The following is a 16,344-nucleotide window of genomic DNA, read 5'->3' on the forward strand; positions in this document are numbered from 1 at the left end:
TTTGCAAGGGGATGGACTGTAGTCTGTGTATACATCCATGAAACCAACAGCACAATTGAGGTGATGAACATATCCATACCTCCCCAAAATTTCCTGGTGGAGTTTGTAATCTATCTCACATATCCCAAACAGAACTTTGTATTTTAAACTCTAAACATGTTTCTACCTTAGCTGCCCCTATTGTAGCAGACTGGACTGCCATCCATCCTGTTGCTAAACCCAATGTCCTACTCCCCCATACATGCTATCTATTAGCAAGTCCTAGATACTGAATCCATCTACATCTCTTTATCTTTCTGGCCACCTCCCTAGTCCAGGTCACCTAGTCTCTACAATATGGCTACATAACAGGTCTGCATGTTTCCATTCTTACTGGACGCAATTCATTCTTAATACAGTACCTACAGTTATCTGTTAAAAATACAAATCCAATTAAGTCATTCCCTTGCTTGAAAACCTCCCAACAGCTTTCAGCTGCCTCTGGAATACAATGCATTCTCCTCATCATGCCTTACCAGCTCAGCTGTCATCAGCTGCTACCAACCTCTCTCATTGCCATCTCCTTCCACTGTACTTCTTTCACTGCTCTACTCACTACATGCCAACATCTCCTCTATTCAGCTTCTAGAACAAGAAAAGCATATTCTTGCCACCATATCTTTGTATCTGCTCTTGTCTCTGCCTGAAACATTGATTATCGAGTTTTATGTAGGCTACCTCCTCCTCATCATTCTTCTCTCAGCTCAAATGTCATTTCTTTGAAAGAGTCTTCTCAGACCTCACTATGTCTCCTCCCCATCTCCAAGGCATTCTCCGTCCTACTTTCTAACAGCTCTTCTAGTGTCTGGAATTGTTTGTTTCCATGGGTTTAATAAGTGGCTCTTCCACTGGAATATAAACTTGAGAACTCTGATTCACTCTATTATTCTATACCTGAAACATTCTAACAGCATTTCACGCATTACCTCATTTCATCTTCATAACTTATCTATGAGAAAGGACAATTATCAGTATCATTTTAAGTCAAGGAAACTGAGGCTCAGAAATTTGAAATATTTTGTTCAAGATCATACAGCAAAGAAAGAGTGAACCCAAGTTGCCTCATTTTAACCTGTCTGCATGCTGCTCAAACAAATGAATTTCTGCACTCTCTCTATTCTGTACTCACTCTATTAGACAATACTCATGACACCTGGATTGAAATCCCGATTGTGTATCTCTGGATAAGTGCTGAACTTAACCTCTCTAATTTGGCTTCCTCATATGAAAAATAGGGATAATGCAGAAAATAACTCAGATGATAATCATGAAGTTAAATTAGTGCAGGTCACTGGTTCTCAAAGGGTGGTCTCTGGACCAGCAGTATCAACATCACTTGGGAAGTTATTTTTAAAGTGCAATTTTTTGGCCCTACTGCACAGCTACCAGATCAGAAACTCTAGGGATAAGGCTCAGCAATTTATAGTTTAATCTATCCTCCAGGTGATTTTGATGCACACTAAAAGTGGAGAATTACTGGTAAGTAAACCTTTTAGTGTCTGGCACAGAATAAGTGAACATAAAAAGGGCTAGTATTAACACAGCCACGTATAGTCCAACGATGTTCTTTTTAGCAGGACAACTTCTTATTAGGTCTGTCCGTCACTTTTCAGCATGTTTAACATTCTTGGACTCTGGGCACTAAATATCAATTGCCCTTCAAATTTTGTGACAAAAATATGCTTTCCATGCGTACCAAAAGCTGCCTGTTGGGGGTGGGAGACTTAACACTGTCTCCAGTTAAGAACCATAGCTCACTAATCAGAATTACTCTCCAATACGTTTTCTTGTTCAGGTTACAAATGGACTTCTGTCAAAGGGATATGTGGGTATGAATTGAAGGAATCTGAGTGGAAATACAACGCTGATATTTTGGATCTCCAGAACTTGCCTATAAGAAGAGTCATTTATTCAGGAGCTCCTGAATTTGCTTATAAGAAAGAGTCATTCTCTGCAGAGAATGCAAAGATGAGTCAGGAATGATTCTGCATGTAAAGCAATTGCAAAAATAATTCTGTCACATGGAACAGTGAATGTCTCTAGGAAATACCAACCAATATTGGAATTCTGAAACAGTGATAATGAGCAGTATAGTACAGGGAACTAGGAAAGACTGCTTGACAAAGATAGTATTTGAGATCATAGATAAATGCTTTGGGCCAAAGTAATTGTTATTTTCTCAGTTTAGTTGAAAGCGAATAATGATACTGTGCCCATTTTTATAGGTAACAATAGCATACATGTATGTGGATGAAAATGAGAGATACAAAGTAATTATGAGTGAAAGAAATCCTTGCAGAACTAACAATTCAATGTTGTCCAAAACAAACCAATGGACAAAGGATTTGAAAATGCTAGTACCATCCTAACATTCCAATTGTTTTGAGCAAATTCTTATTGATAGAGATCTCCAGGACTGCTTATCAACCAGTGAGTAATTCCAATAGTCAATAAACAAATGCTGCCTCCCTCATTAGGGATGGAAATAGATGTTCCCATAGAATTTCAGAAGAGTTGACAGACAAGCCAAGTACTGTCAACTTTCAAATTTGTCATACTGCCCCTGGTTCTAGCATCACTGCAGAAATCCCAGAGAAAGAGATGGTGGGATGTGAGGAATGGAGATAATCTGTGTCTCTTTGGAATGTTCTGGGGTCTACTTAAGACCAGCATGGCAAACATGTATAGTGACAACTCTAATCAATTGTTCATGGCTGTCTGAAAGGGTTGGTGAGGCTACAGTGATCAAGGAAAAATGTCATCATTAATTGGCCATAATTACCTTGAAAAAGTGGTAACCTGTGATAGGCAACAGTTTCTATGCAGTGGTAAAACATGTCTTATACTGTTCCGGAGGGGACATGATTTAATCAACAGTACAATTGAATCTGTATTGTATTGGGGGCACTTAATATTAGAATTTTGCTAAAATATTTGATTTCTATTTAGACACACAGATCTCTAAAAGATAGTTTTCTGTCTTGATTACCTGTTCTTTACTTCATTCTGAATCAGATTGGAAGTGGTAAGTTGTGCTTTATATGCTTGTTAGCTCATTCATTCATTCACTAATTCACCCAGTCAGCCACTGCCCTGGTTATCTATTGCTGGGTAACACACGACTTCAAAACTTGGTGGATTGAAACAGCAACAATTGTCATTATCTCTTCCAGTTTCTGTGAGTCAGGAACCTTGGAAGGATTCAGCTGGGTGGCTCAGCTCAGGGTCCCTCTGTGGTTTCAAGTCAGATGGTGGCTGGGAGAGTGTGGGGCTGAAGCAGCTGGGGGTTGGATGGGCAGCTCACTATCTTCATGTAGTTCCTTGGCCTCTGTACGTGGGTTAATCTGGACTCCAAAGGCAAGATATACCACCTTTTATGACCTAGCTTCTGAAGTTAGGCAATACAGGTCGAGCATCCCTAATCTGGAAATCTGAAATCCAACATGCTCCCAAGGCTGACTGCTGACATGAAGTCACAAGTGGAAAATTTCACACTTGACCCCATGTGACAGGCCTCAGTCACAATGCAGTTGTGACCCCATGTGACAGGCCTCAGTCACAAAGCAGTTTATTCTGTGCTTCCAAGGGAACAAAGACCCTTGGAACTCTCCTCAGCTATGATGTACGTTTGTTGCACACGTCCAGATTCTCCCATGCAAGCAACTAGACTGTCCACTTAGGTGGCTGATAGTGACATATTTACTTTCTGATGGCTCAGTGTATACAAACTTAGTTTCATGCAAAAAAAAAAAATTTAAAATATGATCTAAAATACCTTCAGGCTATGTACATAAACTGTATATAAAACATAAATGAATTTTATGTTTAGGCTTGTGTCCCATCTCCAAGATATCTCATTATGTATGTATATGAAAATATTCCACACTCCAAAAAAAATTAAAAATCCAAAACACTTCTGTCCCAAGAATTTCAGAATAGGGATACTTAGTGCCTGTATCACTTCTACTACACACTACTGATTATAAGCTAGTCATAAGTCTACCCACCCAAGGTGGAGAAATGGGGAAGTAGTCTGCACCTCTTTATGGGGATGTAACTAGGGTTTAGAAAACACATGGGCTAGGAGATGATGTTGCCATCTTGGAAAAATATGATCAGCTGATTAGCCAGAATCACAAACATTTGTTGGGAGCCTCTTAGGTGCTAGGCTGCACAGTGAAGAGGAGAGACCATGTCCTTGCTCCTGAGGGGCATATATTCTACTGAGAATGAGTGAGGAGATAAACAAGTAGTAAATAAACAGGAAAGATAAGATTGGATTGTGATAAGTGCTATGAAGAATGTTAAATAAAACAGAATAACTGGGGTTTGGAGATCTTTAGATAAGGTGGTCATGACAGGTCTCTCTTTTTTTCTTCAGTATCTATTTTATTTATTTATTTTTTATTATTATACTTTAAGTTCTGGTGTACACGTGCAGAACATGCAGGTTAGTTATATAGGTATACATGTGCCATGTTGGGTTGCTGCACCCATCAACTCATCATTTACATTAGGTATTTCTCCTAATGCTATCCCTCCCCGAGGCCCCCATCCCCTGACACGCCCCAGTGTGTGATGTTCACCTCCCTGTGTCCATGTGTTCTCATTGTTCAACTCCCACTTATGAGTGAGAACATGTGGTGTTTGGTTTTGTTCTTGTGTTACTTTGCTGAGAATGATGGTTTCAGTTTCATCTATGTCCCTGCAAAGGACATGAACTCATCCTTTTTTATGGCTGCATAGTATTCCATAATGTATATGTGCCACATTTGCTTTATCTAGTGTATCATTGATGGGCATTTAGGTTGGTTCCAAGTCTTTGCTATTGTGAACGGTGCTGCAATAAACATACATGTGCATGTGTCTTTATAGTACAATGATTTATAATCTTTTGGGTATATACCCAGTAATGGGATTGCTGAGTCAAATGGTATTTGTAGTTCTAGATACCTGAGGAGTCGCCACATTGTCTTCTACAATGGTTGAACTAATTTACACTCCTATCAACAGTGTAAAAGTGTTCCTATTTCTCCACATCTTCTCCAGCATCTGTTGTTTCCTGACTTTTTGATGATTGCCATTCTAACTGGTGTGAGATGTTATCTCATTGTGGTTTTGATTTGAATTTCTCTAATGGACAGGTCTCTTTTAATTAAAGAACTTAATGATGAGAAGAAAACAGCCAGGGGAACAGAGTTCCAGGTGGATGGAAGAGCAAAAATACAGCATGTGAGGTAAGAATGAGGTTGGCCCATTTGAGAAACAGCAAAGGGCCTGGTGGCAGGAGTGCAGTGGGCAAGGAGGAAGGTGGCATGAGATGAAGTCTGAGAAGTAAGCTGGGGACAGAGTATAGAGTTTTGAGGCTAAGAAGCATGGATTTTGTTTCAGTTCTCCTGAAAGTTCCATAAAGGGAGACACTCTGCTTATTCACTCTTAGAACTCCAGTGCCCAGAAGCCTATCTAACACACATCTGGCATTCACGTGAGCTCTGCTGAATAGAGAATGACTGAATGTACCTCAAACCTTAAGTTGCCACCTGACCACAACCCACAGCAAGCTCTACATCATAAGGACATGTTCCATGGAGACAGAGTGGTTGAGATCTCACTTAAACTCTTTAGCTTAGGACTGGCTGGGCTACTTAACTGCATCTATTACCACCTAAATGAAGACACATAACAGGGAGCTAATTATAATGTGTCTTGCCCTGCTCTTGAATAATTAAATGTTTTATTGTGATGTTACAATTTGAATTTATTATCCTTTGCTGGGGAACAAAATTAAACATAATGAGGGCTGTTAGTCTCTTCTCAGTTCTGCCTGTATCCTGTACCTTATATCATTTTTACCACTTTGATTAATGGGTTTAATTTACTTTGACTGGGATATGTAGGAATCAGTAGGTGGGGGGAAGGTGAGACTGTTAAAAATCCTTTTAATTAGACTAATAATACCAAATCTGCATGTGTTAATAAGGGTGCACTATTAATTAGCTTTCGTAGATGGCTTCTGGAAAGGTAGCAGAGTAGCTTTGAAATATCCTTTGTGATACCAGGAAATCTATTAAGTTGACAGGCAAAGCATGACATTACATATTTCCTCAAATAAAGAGCCTTTCATCTCTGAAGACGTAGAGAATCTCACATGACAGACCTATCCCTAGTTTGTTGTGTGGGACGTCTTTTATGGACCCTCCAAGTTCACTATTGCCCCTTCTTGGCTCTGCTCTCTGTCCTAGTGCTGACCTACATGGACCGTATCAGCAGAGTTTCTCTGTGCTCTGTCTGCTGTTTGTATTTGGCCAAAAGAAGCCCCAGCAGGAGATCTGGGTATTGAATCTCTGACTTCCCCACTTTGAGATCACCAGATTTGTCTCCAAAGCTGGCTATGTCCCTTGACCCAAACTCGTTGCTCCTCAAGACAACTTTCTCTATACAACTCTCTCTCTGCATTCTGCTAACATCTTCCCACTTTTGTTCTCTTCAGGCCTAGGGGAGTTCATAGATCTCCCTTCATTCCTTGGCCCAGATAGTCCTTGCACTACCTCCCACTTCCTACTTTCATCTTTGTAAATAGTTCCATTGAAAACAGATCCTCCTGGCAAAGTGACCCTCCTTGGGAGGCCAAGGTGGGTGGATCACTTGAGGCCAGGAGTTTGAAACCAGCCTGGGCAACATGGTGAAACCCCATCTCCACTAAAAATAAAAAAATTAGCTGGACATGGTGGTGCAAGCCTGTAATCCCAGCTACTCAGGAGGCTGAGGCTGGCACCCAAGAGGTGGAGGTTGCAGTGAGCTGAGATCGCACCACTGCACTCCAGCCTGGGCAACAGAGTGAGACTCTGTCTTAAAAAAAAAAAAAAAAAAAAAATCAAGGAAAGAAAAGAAAAACAGAATATTGATCCTCTTTGAAATAGCCTGCTTTGAGTGTGCTTTTTCCTTCTGGGACCCTGATTGATGCCCCCTTGCTATGCCAACGTTTGATTAATTTTATTATGTTTTAATTTTGTACATATTTCATTAAAATTAACTGCATCATTTGAATAGAACTTTATGTTTTGTTTGTGAAATGAGATTGGATCATATGTACAGAGTTGTGCATTTTCACATACAAGATTTCTGTGTTGCCAATATTTGTTTTAATAAGAAATCAAGAATGCTTTTCAGCAGGGGTGGAGGTGACACCATCTTCAAATGCTAAAATAAGTGCTTTCAATAATATACCATTTTTTAAAAATAAAAATTTCCCCACATGTATTAAATAAATATCTCAATTTGACCAACAAATTTGCTCTTGGGTCATTATTTGTAAAAGATCACATCAGGTGTTTTCTATGAGAAGAGTGCACAGGCTGGAATGTTTATGTGAAGAAGTAGATATTAGAAATCTGTAGTAGATAGGCCAGGCACGGTGGCTAACACACATAATTCCAGCCCTTTGGGAGGCCGAGGCAAGTGGATCACTTGAGATCAGGAATTCAAGACCAGTCTGGGCAATATGGCGAAACCCCATCTCTAAAATAATCAAAAGATTAGCCAGGTGTGGTGGCATGCTCCTGCAGTTCCAGTTACTTGGGAGGCTGAGGTGGGAGGATCACTTGAGCCTGGGAGGTTGGGGCTGAGGCTGCAGTGAGCTGTGATCATGCCACCACTGTATTCCAGCCTTCTAGCCTAAGTGAAAGAGTAAAACCTTGTCTCAAATAAGTAAATAAATAAACAAACAAACAAATAAATAAATAAATAATAAAAATAAAAGAAACCTGTATGAATACAAAAATACATGTACTTCATGTGTATGCACATAAAACGTGCTTCAACATTTTTGAAGCTCCAATTATTTGAGGAGAAACATGGGATGAAACTTTTCAGCAGCCACTTCTCAAAGTTTGTCATATTTTTAAGTTTGCCAGCCTGAGGCTAGCGTCTGGATCTCTATGGAGAGAATCATTCTTAGAGGCCTTAGTTTCCTTCGCTTGCCTTCACTTCCATTCCCACACACCTTCTCCTACCCCTAAGAGATTTCAAAACGTACTGAGTGCCTCAGCTGGAGGATGATGGAGCCTGCTGGCCCATCCTGTATCCATTCTGCCTTAAAAACTTCGCTAACAGATTTTACTGGGAACAGAAATGGGATTGTCCACCTAAGTTTTAGCCACTGAGATGGAAGCAGTTGTTGCAGAGGGTTTCTGGAAAATATGCTTTTGAATTGTACCCCTTTCCCCTAGCCTTTCTACTTCCCACCTGGAAATTGGATGTGATAGCTGGAGCTCCAGGATTCGCTTTATAATCATGGCCTTGCAAATGGATGCCATATCCTAAAATATAAAGGGCAGAAAAATGGAAAAATGCTGGGACACTAATGATGTCATGGACCTATAACAGCAGCCCCAAATGACCTACCACTGGCATTCATGTTATAGGACAGAAAAACAAATACCTTTCCTGTTTAAACCATTCTTCCTTGTCATTTAAAGAAATTTATAAATGATACCCAGAGCAAGCCACTATGGGTACCATTTGTGTCACCATCAAGAGGACATGGCTTATTTTATGACTAAGGGAAATTTCTGAAATACAGGCTTAAAACAGGTTTCATTCTTGAAACCTGAAATGAGATTAGGATATAGCCACAACCCTACTTTCATACCTTACCTGTGTCCTAACCAGACCTGAAAATTCATCATTCACAGAAGACCCTATGAATTTCTGTGCCTTGCCCTTTCTCCAGATACCTGATGCATTTCTTCACTTTAATAATTCTTTTATATAACTTTGCATTTTTTTCCCTCTCTAGACATGTTTGCTGTGACTTGCTAATATCACTTCACGCCATTCTCCCTTCTCAGCCCTCCCGAGTAGCTGTGACTACAGGTGCCTGCCACCACGCCCGGCTTTTTTTTTTTTTTTTTGGAGACGGAGTCTCGCTCTGTTACCCAGGCTGGAGTGCAGTGGTACGATCTCTGCTCACTGAAAGCTCCACTTCCCAGGTTCATGCCATTCTCCTGCCTCAGCCTCCCGAGTAGCTGGGACTAGAGATGCCCACCATCACGCCCGGCTAATTTTTTGTATTTTTAGTAGAGACAGGGTTTCACCGTGTTAGCCAGGATGGTCTCGATCTCCTGATCTCATGATTTGCCCACCTCAACCTTCCAAAGTGCTGGGATTACAGGAGTGAGCCAAAGTGCCCGGCCGGCACATAAAGACTTTAAAAATGTTTAAAGTGATAACAGAATTTAATTTTGATGAATGAGGTGGTGATGAAAGTGGGGTTGGCTGCTAAATGGACATTGTGTGTGTGAGAGGTGGTGGGGGTGGGGTGGGCAGTTTTCAGAACAGGAGACAATGTCTGTGAGCTCTATTCTGTCTTGTTCCAGAACCCAAACTGTGACAAAGACCCAAAGCCAGGAGAAATGGTCTCAACAACCCAAAACAATCTGTAAATTTGGATCAAGAGGACCCATCAATGACAAAAATACACACGAAAATCTTTTGGCCACTCTTTGAACAACAGATCATTCTAATCAACATGCAATAACAGTGGGGACACCTGGGCCACAATAAACCCTTTCACAACTGTGCTCTTTACCTTGGGCCCTCATAGCCCTTCTGCTGGGATTTGCAAGTTATCTTCAACAAGGAGTTCCCAAACCAAGGGCCAAGACACATATGGAGAGTCTCTTGGGTTTGACAGTTGTGCTTTTAAGCATTCCTGCCCTTCTGGTTTCTGGTTCCTTTGGCTCACTTATGAGAAACATTGTGTAATCACCTCATCTGACCCTAAGCCAAGAACAGAGGCCTACAGAGGCCCTGGCTAATGTGAGAACCAAGCTTTTAGCTTTGTGGGCTGAGTCTGCTGAGCTGAGCAGCTTCCTAGGACTGTCAGAGGGTTGGCGCTACTCATGTGCAGTTGTTCTATTACACTCTTTTTCTAGGAGTTGGATGAGCCTTTGCGGATTAAACAGTTGTTTGCACTTCCCCAGTTCCATGTTGACTTTTATAACATCACCAAAATGTGTTTCACGTTGAATGGAGTGTTACAAGGCTCCATATGGTGAGGTATGGTTTCCTCCTGCCTGGAGTTCTGAATCATTCTGTGATTTGTGTGAATCTGCTTTGCTATCAGGTAATGGAATAAAATGTACAATTGGTCAGATTTTTTTTTTTGAAAGAACAACTGTCTACATTTTATCCAGAAGGTGGCAGATAGTGAGTAGGTTGATTACAGATGGCTGTCAAGTAGATGGTACTATGTAACAAGCACTGATTTAAAATCGAGGATGATTGCATTCTGGGGCTCACTGCCACCACCAGTTTCCCTGAGATAATGCTCAAGTAATTCCTCTTTGGATAAATCTTCCCTGACCTCTCTACTACTTCCCCTTCCCCCAGTCTGGGTTTGAAATCCCTTCCTCCCTGCTCCTGTAGTATGCTTAACTTTATGAAGTACTTGAAACAGGTCAAAGTGCAAACACAATGGAAGGTAGAATGAGGATATAAAGCACCTTGATGTTTCAAAAAACAGTATTTCTCATCACTTCTAGTTTAAAGTCTCATCGTTCACGTCAATATGATCCCACTGAGGTAACTATTGTTCTGGTATTTCAGCCTCATTGATTCTGGATTCTCCTCTCTAGGTTATTGAAGACGGGGCAAGGTACTGTCCCAACATCAGAGGAAAGATGTCCAAAGGCTTCAGGTTCCTGTGCTATTCTTGATCCTTACTGGCCTCCAAGGAGATGGCCGTTGCTCCAAGGGTCCCTCGCCATCCCATTCTGGCTTATGGTGAGGTGTGCCTGGCCCTGCCAGATATTTAGGATGTGGTGCTGGCTCTCACTGCTGAAATCCATGGCCGCTCTGCCACTGTCTTCATCTGATATCATTAAACTCAGCAAAGAAGACTGGAGATGTATGTTACACATGTGACTATGGTAATGAATTCAGATGCGCTTTTCTTCTGATATAGAAAATATTTTATAATCATAAGTAGACGGTTCCTTATATATTTGCCTTTTCAATGGTCATCAACAATTCATAGCTACAGATTCTGCTATGTCTGCATAGCAACAGACTCAGTCTGCTTACACCTTATGAATCATAAATTTACTCATGGATAAGTATGTGTTGTTCTCTCAAAGGTTTGATTATTTAGATTCATTAAGTGTTGTACTCAAAAGAAATAAGACTGGTTAATCACCATCACCTTATTTTACAAAGAAAAATGTATTTCATTCATGTAAGTTGCTATTCATATTTAGTTATACATTTCTACATTATGAAGAAAGTATTCACCCTGAGGCAGGGAAAACAGAATCCCATCTTAGCTCCTATTGAATGCTTCCATCCTGGAATATTGTACGATTGACATATGCATTGGAATTATTCACGCTGCTTGTATACTTTGGGAGATGAACACCTTGAAGACAAACTCAGAATTTCAGTAAGTCTAACCTTGATGATTATTTTTGCAATAACTGAAAGTGTATGGTCAATAATCCAAACTAGCAGATAATTTAAAATGATTTAAATTTAACTGTGGAATATGTTATATATCTAATCCCCTCTAGACACAATTATGTTTTACCTACATTTGTATTTAAATTGATTTAAATACTAATTAGTGTGGGGCAAGCTAAGTTATCAGGTAAAAATGAGCTTGGAACAAGGTACAACAGGAAAAGTAGATTAAAGATTAAGACAGAATTTCATTTTCTATTACTCTTTAACTTCTAGGCAAGCTTACTATATTAAAAAGTCACATTTGTCACGTTGTTCTCAGATAATATTTTTTTCTTTCAGATGAAAGTGACACAAGAATGTTAAAAGTCACAAAATACAGCCAAATACCAACTTTTATTTCCCTAGTCTGTGTCCACAATTAGTCCCGCAATTTGTTCCATATTTCAACCAAACTTAATAATTTGAACTTGCCCCAAATGACTTACAGTTTCCCACCTTTGTATTATGCTGTTTTCTTTGCCAGACACACTTTCTCTGGCCTTGCCATGTAATTTAGAGCTCCTCCAAGTCAGGAGGGTGTGATCAGGATAGAAATGGCTTCTGGGATTTGGAGCTTGATAGGGATCACACACATACACACATACCTCCAGCCCCCACAACTTTGCAATAATGACCAATAATAATTGTGCCCTCCTCTAAGACAGCCATTGTCTTGACATGTGTTATCTCCTAACACTTTGCATTATGTTGAGGTTTGGAAACTGTCAGAAATATTTAAGGACCTGCCTAGGAAACAAACTAAACTCATGTCTCAAACACCAGAAAGTACTCTATAATCTTATATTGGGAGAAATCTAAGACTCAGAGCAAGACAAAAAAAAAAAAAAAAAAAAAAAGAAAAGAAATAATTTTAAGAAAAAGGGTTAGACAGATCATTTACCTTAAGAAAATAAATAAGGTACAATTTATGACCTATTACTATCTCCTACTTTAGTCTTGTTTTACGACTTCGTGGAAGCACTAAAGCATGTTCAGTCAACACAAACCTTGGGATTCAGGGTTATACACTGTCAATGGCTTAGGCTTACCTCTGTGGTATAAATTACAATAAAGTCCTTATTTATTTATACTGAACATTGGAAAACACAATAGATAGAATCTGTAACTTATAAGAAAAAACACAATCACACTAAATTTTACGAAAGACCACTGCATCTTGTCTAACTTTGAACCATCACAACATTTTGCTGAATCTTCTAACATGCAATTTCTTCTTGCTTTGTAGGTTTTACTTTGTTTGTCTTAATCTCTTTACTAAACAGTAAGCAATCTAAAACAAGAAATGTTTTTTCTCTTGTAGAAAAAATAATTCTACAGCATTCAGCCCAGTGTTCCACACATGACTGAATCTCAAAACCATCTCTTGAATTGAATTTTGCCTGCAGATGATACAGACCTGAACACACTTGACAGCCACTGAAAACGCTTCTTTCCCCTCATATTTAAGCAGTGGAATAGCCTAATGGTCAACATAAAACTGCCTGAACTCAAATCCTAGCTCTGTCACATACAAGTTGTCTAACTTTAGACAAGTCTTTCTGTGCCTCAGTTCTCTCATTAGTCAAATAGTTAAAAAAAATTGAGATGTAAATATATCAACATATGTAAGATGCCTCAAAAAGTGCCTAGAATGTAGCAAACACTTTACAAGTATTAATTGTTATTATCATTATTATTATCCTAGTTTAACTCTCTGCAAAAATTGAGTTGAGATTTTAAAGGAGTGGATAACTAAAAATATGCATGCCTCACAAAGGATATTTGTTTGCAAGAAACCACAAATTTATAAATCTTCCTCCTCTCTTTCCCTGATGGTCAAATACAAGGACCCATTGTGGAAATGTAATTTCCTACTCTCTGTGAAGGTAACACCCCTGCCTGTTCTCCTAAAATACTCATGCAAATTAAACAGAATGAACTTATGGAAAAAGAGACAGCGTATGTAGGGACTCTAGAGATGGCTGTCTGATTTTTTGTTGGGCTTATCTTCTGATTTCATTTTGATTTGGGACATAAGACCAGGGGTGTTTTGTGGTTAGTGTGAGGTCAAGGATAGAAAACAAATCCAGTGGACAATACTACCTCATCGGAGAGCAGAAAATCATAACAATTTAATACAGCATCAATGTGGCTGATTAACAGTCCAAAAATTAGTATTTTTCTTTTTCATGCTGATTAGGAATAAGATAGTAACCTTACTTTGAAAAGCCTAAGAATAACAGGTGTTACACAAACAGGTTAACATTGAGTTTCTTCATTAGGGACTCCTCCCCTTCCCATCCTTCTCTCTCTTCTCTGTTTTCCCATACACCTTGACACCTGTGAGGAGATCATGTATGAGCAGAAAAGGGAGCCAGTCTCCTGTGTTGTAGAATTAATGAGGAGCCCAAAGGGCCCCATCTCATTCCTTTTTCTCTAATTCCTTCTTGAATAAAGGCCTTGTCTAGCTTAAATACTTCATTTACCATAAAAATTACTTACTGGAGCTTTTTTAACACACTTTGTTCAATCTTTAGCAGATAAAGCAGACTGAAAACTAAGGATATAGAAGAGTTGGGAAATATAATAGATAATTTTGGTTTCATAGCTATGCATTAAAATTTATTTCCTGGAGAGAGACTACATTTTTTACTAGGCCTCAAAGAACATCTCAACAAAATCCTCAAATTGGAAATTATACAGGCCTGTCAGATGAGCAGAGAGGAATGTAGGTAATAAGGTCAGGGTGGGTAATTTTCAGAGGGCCCACTCATGCAAGGGTTGAGGGAAGAACCTCCACGAGGATGGTGGGCATGGGGTGAGGGCATGTCAGCGGTGGTACACTTTGTAGAGGAGGACACATGTAAAATGGCACTATCATTTGGTTACCTTCCTTATGAGTATCTTGGACAAAGGCTAATGTTTCAATTAACTATCACTGCTGTTTTCTCTAGCAACTTTTCATTGCAGTCTTCCCCAATGTGGTGTCAATATATTACTTTACAAATTGTTAACATGTGACAGCTTACAAAAATGTGATCTAGTGGAGCTCTTTTCCCACCATACCATCCATTCTTAGTCGTGCATCTGGGTTATTACTAAGAACTTTGACTGGGGAGGAAGAGGGTGGGACATATCTAAGAACCGAGCTAGAAAGCCAATGGAAATCTAATTTTGCTGAGCAGAGCTATTTGGCTACTATGCGCAATTCAAATACTCACTCAAAGCATCAGAAATATGACTTAAACCTGGTCTTGATTTCAATGTTGTAGGGAAGAAAGAAAGAAAGAACGAGAGAGAGAGAGAGAGAGAGAGAGAGAGAGAGAAGCAAGTATAGTGCAACCCAATAAGAGTAATAGAAATGTTCTTGGTCCAGGAAGGGAGTACTGATTGGTGAGAAATGGAAGGGATTGCTGGCAATACAGGGAAGAAGTAACTTTCTTAGCTGGTCCAAGAAGAAAAGGGTGAGCAGGAAGACTGAGGGAAGAACCTTAGCTAAGCCTTGCAAAGAAGAAAGACCATAGTTGGTAGGCAGTTTTGGGAACCCCAAAGACCTTCAAAATAAGTACTCCAGTGACTAATGACAGTATATGCTTATTCTAGCTTTCTTGACATTCAGGAGGAAACAACCAGAATCCTTTCTCTTAATAGACCTGTGAAAGAAATCTGCTTCTAAGATAGATTCCAGCCCGCAGGGTGGAAACACCACACATTTACCAAAACTCTTCAAATTCACTTAAAAGTAGAAACATCTCATTTTTTTCCTTCTGATTATCCATGGCATTCCTAGTTGTATCCTTTTTATATCATAAAAAGAAACATGCTATGATTATAAAAGTAGTGCATATTGAAAAACACAAAAAAATAAAGAAAACAATAAAGTCAGTAACAACTCCATTACCCAAAGATAACTACTGTATGTAATATTGTGGTATGTATTGCTTTTTCCCTATACATATTTATATATTAAACAAAATTTAACAAATTTTGTCATATATTAACAAAATTAGACATATGCATTTAAGAACCTGCTATGTCCCTGTATCATGAAATTTCTTCTGCAGTATCAGTGATACTGCATAGTATTCCATGTCATGGATATTCTATTTTTAATGTTCTATTCTTGACCATTTTAGATTATTTCCAATTTTCACAACCTTTAACCACTTTTTGACTAATTAGACTTTCTCTGGTCTTCTTTTTCTCGTAGACAAATCCCTCAGGGTCTATTCATGGAAGTCTGGTTGGGTCTCTTCTTTTGGAGAACTAATAAACTAGTCCACACAACTGAACTTGCTGAAGGTAAATTTGGAGTTGGGCAACTTTTACTGCATAACAAGCAGTATTTGTGTGCAAAGAGTGTCTGTTTGGTATTTTACTATCCACTAGCTAATATGTTCAGGGCAGGAATACCCCTTTCTGTCCGATGGCTCTCCCTTTTCTCCACATGCAAGGAAGTATGTAACTGGGCACAATGTTGCTTTGATCTGGTTTTCATTATGTGATAATTGTGGACTTTCTGAATTGTAAATGCCTGTGACTCTTTCCCCAGCAGTCAGACAATCTATGCTCTGGGAAAATTAAAGGGAAGAAATTCAGGTAACAAGAGGAGCAACATGAAGCAATACTTTGCTATAATCATCCTCTTACTAGCTGAGGTCCAAAATGCTGTATTGAGTGAAATAACATGATTAGAGTTAAATAAATAATGATAGCTAGAGAGAAATCAGCTAGAGAGAAGTTATTTCAGCCTATTAAGAAAAGAAATGAGATGTTGCTCAAAGGAAAAAGGCCCTTATATGAAGA

The sequence above is a fragment of the Mandrillus leucophaeus genome, unplaced genomic scaffold (genome assembly GCF_000951045.1).
Source record: "Mandrillus leucophaeus isolate KB7577 unplaced genomic scaffold, Mleu.le_1.0 Scaffold210, whole genome shotgun sequence".
NCBI classification, from domain to species: Eukaryota; Metazoa; Chordata; class Mammalia; order Primates; family Cercopithecidae; genus Mandrillus; species Mandrillus leucophaeus.